Here is a 7,606-nt window from a genome sequence, read left to right on the forward strand (position 1 = left end):
TTCAATGTTTCCTCTCACCTAAAAAAATAAAATACAGTGTACACTGCATTGTAAGTGGAGACTGGAAGCCTGCCGTTGTTAGTTAGCTTGTTGTTTGTTGTTGCTCTTGTTTAACAGCTGATACAGGTATTCTGGTGAGATAGCTACACTTTTGCTTTCTGATGGTTCAATGTACACAAAACAATTAAAAATATTGTTTAAAATTTCATTCAGGCGGTGTGTATAAAATGTATATAAAACATAAGTGAATTTGGGTCCCATCTCCAAAATATCTCAAAAATTCCAAAAAATTCCAATATATGGAAAGATCTGAAATATAGACCATTTCTGGTCCCAAGCCGTGCGGGTAAGGGCACTACAACCTGTAGTGCCATCTTAAGCAGAGTTACACTGTTCTAAGCCTATTGAAGCCAATGGGCTTAGAAGGATGCAATTCTGTTTAGGACGGCACTGCAAGTCACAATTAACTTTCACTGCTTTGTGAATTAAGTGCCATCAACTTATGACTAGTTACGGAAAGGGAAAGGATATTTTGGAACAGGTTTGAGCCACTAGGTGGCAATACACTACCAAAAAACCCTTCAACAGTACACACACACACACACACACACACACACACACACACTGCCTATTCCATCAACCCCCCCAAAGAAGGCATTATTAAACGAGCTTGTCAGAGCTAGGCACTATATTAAAACCAAACAATTGACAAAGCAATTAATGATGGAAGCAAACCCACCAATTCTGAATTGCAAATGTTGCTTGAGAAGAGTTCACACAATAATTCCTCATGGTGATCTCACTCATCCCTATTTAAATCTTATTTTTAAAGACACTGAAATTTGTGAAGCTCTCCGTCTCGCATAGATAGGACTGCCTTCTCAAGCAGTGAGAGCACTTTAATCAAAATGATTGTTTCTGAATTATCTCCCTATCCCACTAAAATATTCCTCCGGAACCATGGCTCTCCCGTAGCCTTACTGTTTCTCTGACAGCCACTTTGCTCCCGTTTGTTTTATTAAATACCTTTACATTGATGTTGTTTTTCCCCAAAAATTTTAAGCATCCCTTTAGCTTTACACTTCATTTGTCCATTCATCCCTTGACAGAAATGCTCCACCTATACCCAGAAATGTCTAATGGTGTAAACCAGTGGTTCTCATCCTTTTTTGCTCCATTCCCCCCTTTCACCATTGTTCAGAATACAATTCCCCCCTTCCCACTCTAACTCAAAATTAAAAACAAACTACAATTTTCAGATAGCATAGAATCTACAGGACATCACACTTTGCTGAACAGTGGTCCCGATTCCCCCCACCAGAACCCTAAAATTCTCCCCCCAGGGGGGGATTCCCCCCTTTTTGAGAACCCCTGGTGTTAACAGAGCTTTATCCTGCGTATAGAAGAAAACTGGGAAGTCTCTGCATTACATGGAGCTTCGTGCATAAACTAGAAAATCAATATGTTGGATTCAGGGAAATATTTCTGCTGATGGAAGGGGGATATTTTTTCTTTGGTTACACCCTCTTACTGCAAATCTCCAGCTACCCCTTCATGCACTTCCTGGGGGTGGGGGGCGTCTCATCCTCTAGGAGCAATATTTCATCACAGTTATCTTAATTCTAATTTTTGGACCACAACTGAAGGAGAGAGGCAAGGAAGTCATGTTTTCCCCTCATGGTAATTCCTTCCATGGGCAAAGACTGCACTCAGGATCTAAGCCAGCAGAGTTATTGTTTTGCTTCCCCCCCCCATCTTGTAAAATAAGCTAGATGACCTGACAAATACAAAATGGTGTTTCTTTCCTCTTTTGGTATAGTTCTGATCTGTGGAAATAACAGCTTTCCAACAAGTTGGGGACCTAACTGAAATTCCAAGAGGGAAAAGACCCATTCCTACATTGAACGGGATACTTCCAATAGAAATTGGGAAGGGGTGTGCGTGAATACCCAGTACTGTGTATTCCCCTATCCCAATTTCTCCTCAAATAATGTTTTCAGAATTTCAGAGGACTGACCATAGTGTTTTTCCTTCTAACCACAACCGATAACTTCCAAAGAACCTTTAAAGTGCAAAGAGAGCAGATCCTCTAATATTTTAGAGAATCCTGGAATTGGAATGTGTCTCAGGAACACTGCATATCTCCCAAACACATCTTAGTAGGCTATAAGGGGGGGAAGCAACTGACAACCCCGCAATCTGATGGCTTGCGTCAGCACTTTATCTTCTCGCTGCCAGGATTCTAGGGCAATTTGAGTGTTTTTTTCTTTTTTTGAAAAAGCAGGATTTATATGCAAATGCCACCTTTGTGTTTCCAGAGTATACGCAGTCTTCTGTCTACCTGGACTGAGTCAGTGCTGTACTGGTTGGCAGTGGCATTAGGCCGCTCAAGTGTACAGAGATGATATTTTTAATATCTTATTGGATTCAGCCATGTGCTGGATGCAATAAAGCAGGGGTGCCCAACACTATGCGCACGGCACCTACCAACCCTTTTCCTGGTGCCCACCAAGTGTTTTTAGAAAGTGGGTAGGGCCAGGTGGGGCTCATACCCAGCAGGCCTTTTCATTGGCCGTTGGAGATGCAATTGGCTGTGCAGATTAAAGTAACATTATTTCAGTGGCAAAAGCCACCACAGTGCTGGTTCTATTCTCACTCAATACCCCCCTTTCCCCCTGTGCATGGGCTTCCAGCATGGTGAAGTGGTTAAGAGCGGTGGTTTGGAGCGGTGGACTCTGATCTGGAGACACAGGTTTGATGCCCCCTCCTCCACATGAGCGGTGGAGGCTAATCTGGTGAACCAGGTTGGTTTCCCCACTCCTACATACGAAGCCAGCTGGGAGACCTTGGGCTAGTCACAGCTCTCTTAGAGCTCTCTCAGCTGCGCCTACCTCTAGGGCTGTCAAAAAAAAAAATCGGTACAGTTCGGATTCGGCCGAATTTGGCCCTTGTGGGTTCGGTACGTGCCGAAGTCTGAACTCCCCCACTTCGGATCCGTTCAATTCGGTGGGAATTCAAAGTTCGGAAAAAAAATTTGGCCGAATAAAGCCATTAAAAACACAATCGTGCCTTTCCGTGGCTCTGGGGGGGCATTTTTGGGCTTAGAGGTCCCAAACTTTCAGCAGAGCTTCAAAGGACGTATATTGAAAGACTCCCCAAGTTTTGTAAAGATTGGGTCGGGGGGGCTGAGATATGGGCCCTGAAAGGGGTCCCCCCACCCTTAATGTGCATCTCTCAGCAGAGCTTGCCACCCACGCACAAAGCTCCCAGCCCCGACAAACAGCTGATGAGAGCAAGGGCTGGGCAGGTGCTAAGAACTTTGCAAAGCAACACAACTGAAAAGCAACACCTTTGCAAACATGCAAAGGGCAGGGCAGGTGTGAAGAATTTTGCAAAACAATACAACTGCAAAGCAACACAAGCACGCAATGCAACACCTTTGCAACAGTGCAAAGCAACACCTGACACCTGGGAGTTTGCATACCATGGAAAGGGACAGAGGCAGCTAGCTATGCATAATGAGCAGGAGGGGGTGGAATTTCTCCTTTTGCATTGGACTTGGGACCAGGAAGATGCATTCTTTAAGTCACCATTTGAAAACCAGTTTTGAGCAAGCATCAAAATAACCTAACTGATCTTATGAATGAGGAAAAACCTGAAGAATAAAAATGAAGCCCCCCCTCAAACCAGGGAGAGAGAGACTGGAGGGGGAACACACACCCCAGGCAGAACCGGCAAAAGCCCCCTTTGGCTTCCCCCCCCACCCACAGAAACTGCTCCCTCCCCACACACACACACAGACTCTGCTTTCCCCCACACACACACACAGAAAAGAAAAATTATAGATTAAAGCCCCCAAAGGGGTCTTACTGTGGCTGTCTTCTGTTCCAGCAGGAGGGGCTGGGAGACTGGGTAATCCAATATGATTCCATTTGTATCCAATATAAGATCCATATGTATGCATCTCTCGAGGGTGATCCATTCATCCCAATAGGGAAAAGGGGAAAGCCCATATCTCGGGGGGCCCTGACCCAATGTTTACAAAACTTGGGTGGTCTCTTAAAAAGCCTTGTCTGAAGCTCCGCTGAAAGTTTGGGGTCAGCACACCCAAAAATGCCCCCCTGCAGCCACGGAAAGAGAAAAGGGGGGGAGCCGATATTTCAGCCCCCACTGAACCCATCTTTACAAAACTTGGGTGGTCTCTTAAGAGGGATTGTCTGAAGCTATGATAAAAGTTTGGGGGCTGCACCCCCAAAAAAGCGCCCCCTGCAGCCCCAAAAATGGAAAAGGGGGGAGAGGAAAAAGGGGTGGAGCCCATATCTCGGGACCCCCTGACCCAATGTTTACAAAACTTGGGGGGTATCTTAAGAAGCCTTGTCTGATGCTCCGCTGAAAGTTTGGGGTCGGCACACCCAAAAATGCGCCCTCTGCAGCCATGGAAAGAAAAAGGGGGGAGCCCATATCTCGGGACCCCCTGACCCAATGTTTACAAAACTTGGGTGGTCTCTTAAGAAAACTTGTCTGAATATCCCCTGAAAGTTTGGGGTCTGTACCCCAAAAAATGCGCCCCCTGCAGCCACGGAAAGGAGCGAATGTGCACAAGCACCCCCTCACACACACATGAGGATTTCCCTCTCTCTATCTCTTTCCCCGGCCGGCCGCACATCAGCTGATTCCTCCAGTACTCAATCCTGACTGATTGGCCAGAAGAAGACCCAGCTTGGCCACCGATTAGCCGGGGGAGGAGAATGCTGCTTACTGAAGGTTATGCTGCTTACTGACGGCCCCGAATTGGCCGAATTTATTCGCGAACTCCCGAACTCGCTGAATTCAGCCCCCCCGGTTGCCCGCCAGTTTTGAGTTCGGTTCCTCCCGAACTAAAAACCGCCGAATCAAGAGAAATTCGGCTGATTTTCAGTTCGGGCCGAACCGAATTGACAGCCCTACCTACCTCACAGGGTGTCTGTTGTGGGGAGGAGAAGGGAAGGTAATTGTAAGCCAGTTTGAGTCTCCCTTAAGTGTTAAGAGAATGTCGGCATATAAAAACTAACTCTTATTCTTCCTCCTCCTGCAGCAGCCATTTTGTGGTTATACCCATCACCTCGTGTCAGGATGCTACAGGCTCCAAAAGGTTGGGGACCCCTGCAATATAAACCCAGATCATACTGTGTCAAGAACTCTCAAACTTCCATGTGTTGATAATGAATGGATTCTGTTTGGTCCAATATTGTTAGGCCGCACCGTTTAATCTTTAGAATCTAAAACTTTCTCCCAGCAACGATATATGAAAATGGGACAAACCCATTTCACATTGTGTGTGTGTTAAGTGTTGTCAAGTTGCTTCTGACTCATGGCGACCCTATGAATGAAAGTCCTCCAAAATGTCCTATCTTTGACACATTACCCATTTCACATTACTCATCTACAATCCTATCAATGCTGTACCAACATCTGAAAAAACTGAAGTTGATGTGCTGCATCCACAGCCCCACACTCTGCTACTGCATGGTGAGCCTGGGCAGTGGATACAGGAAGAGTGCTTCAGTGGCTGATATCCTACCACCAACCTCTGCTTCTTTTTCCACTGCCTCTGCCCCCACCTACGTGTCTTCTTTGAACTGTGCCTCCAAGTATGCAGTACCAAGCTTTACTCAAGTGTATTGTGAAATTCCCAGTTAAGAGGGGCCATGGCTCAGTGGTAGAGCATCTGCTTGGCACGCAGAAGGTCCCAGGTTCAATCCCTGGCATCTCCAGTTAAAGGGACCAGGCAAGTAGGTGCTGTGAAAGACCTCTGCCTGAAACCCTGGAGAGCTGCTGCTGGTCTGAGTAGATAATACTGACTTTGATGGACCGAGGGTCTGATTCAGTATAAGGCAGCTTCATGTGGTCAAGAACAAATCACTCCCTGATTTATCCCTGGTAAATGGGTAATAGGCAGGATAAGTTAGCAGGACACTCTTAACAGGTTTCTTTAGAAACAATTTATTATGAATATAAACACATTGAATATACATTTATCTTACTATTAAAATCAGCTTTAGCCCTCTAAACAGGTTGGTTGATTCAAACATTAGCATACATACTACACATCATGATAAATCAACCAAGGTAGCGTTGAAATATCTCAGTACTCAGACATTCTAAACAGAACCTTTTCTGTTCAGTACTGTGTTTTAACATTTTCATCTAACTCCCCAGATTTCATTGATCTGTTCTCTTCAGCCCTGGCCAGTCGGTCATTCCTCTTAAGTGTCACTCTACAACTCTCTACTTCAGCTTTTAATCCCCCAAATTCTAAAAGGTGACAGAGCTGTGCATTTAACAAATCATATGCCGTTTCTTTTCCAACAACGGGCTGTATCACAACAGAACACATTATTCATTCTAAACATGCATATCAAAAAGCTAAAGTATGTATTTTAAAACCTAAAACATATGGAAAACAGATTATGCCATTTTATCACATAGATAAGGTCCCAACTTTTACAAGGTTACAAAACTAAGTCTTCTTATAATGTGAAGTTTCCCCTTGACATATTAACAGCCAACAAGCTGAAGCGGGTTAGTGCCTTTTGAGTGACTATGCTTTTAGAATTGACTTCTTTTTGAGAAGTGGTATGTTATTTAATTTATTTAGTTACCTACTAAGCAGGACTTAACCACTTTACCTACTTAAATTTTTTTTTTATTGATGTGCTTTAATGTAATTTAATCTATATATGTGTATATGCAAGTATTATAAAGTTTTAAAATTTAGTAACAATGTATACAGTAAAGTTTTACATTTAGTTTTAAAATTTAACACTTAAAATATAATAGTTTGATTTAGTTTAAAGTATTTAATTTACACTTTAGAATAATATATTTGTAAAGCCATACATACTAATACTATTTTTGAGCTTCCCTTAGAGGTTTGAAGTTTTAGCTTTTTTTCTGCCTGTATTTATACTGTTTAAGTTACTTTTCATGAGCTTGAACCTTGAGCTTGAGCGGGATACAGTTGTTCTGCACATACTCTGTAGCTTTTCTTTTTACTACCAAATAAGGACTTTTTTTTTTAACCAGGCTATTTTGCTAAACTTTAAACAGTTAGTTTTGAGTTTTGTTATTTTTTATATATTTAATTTTACCATTATTTTTATTTTTAGAAAAATACGTTGAGATTGAACTTATTTATTAATTTTTAGGATTATGTTTTTATGTTTAAATTTTAAAATACAATATATTGTTTACATTACGTTATTACCCTTGGAGTATAGTGGGTGGAGAGCATTTTTGCACTTGAAGTTATTGAGAAGGCAGGAAGTGCAGCTAACAAGTTTGTTTTGTAGCTTAAAACATGTACGAAGTGCTGTGAAGACTTGCTTTTTAGCCATTGAAAAGGCTGGGAAAGATTATAGAAAAAGGCATAAAATGCTGCAAGCAAATCTGCACTGACACTGAAATATTTGACAGAGTAATTCAGAAACATAAGCCTTTGGCAAGGAATATCCAGGATTTCTTTCCTTTTAAAAGGAAATTTAAGCCCCTGCTGTATAGTTTGTAGTTCATATGTGTAGTTTGGTTTTACATTGAATATTTCTGCATATGTACAACACTAATTCCA

Source organism: Euleptes europaea, chromosome 1 (genome assembly GCF_029931775.1).
Source record: "Euleptes europaea isolate rEulEur1 chromosome 1, rEulEur1.hap1, whole genome shotgun sequence".
NCBI classification, from domain to species: domain Eukaryota; kingdom Metazoa; phylum Chordata; class Lepidosauria; order Squamata; family Sphaerodactylidae; genus Euleptes; species Euleptes europaea.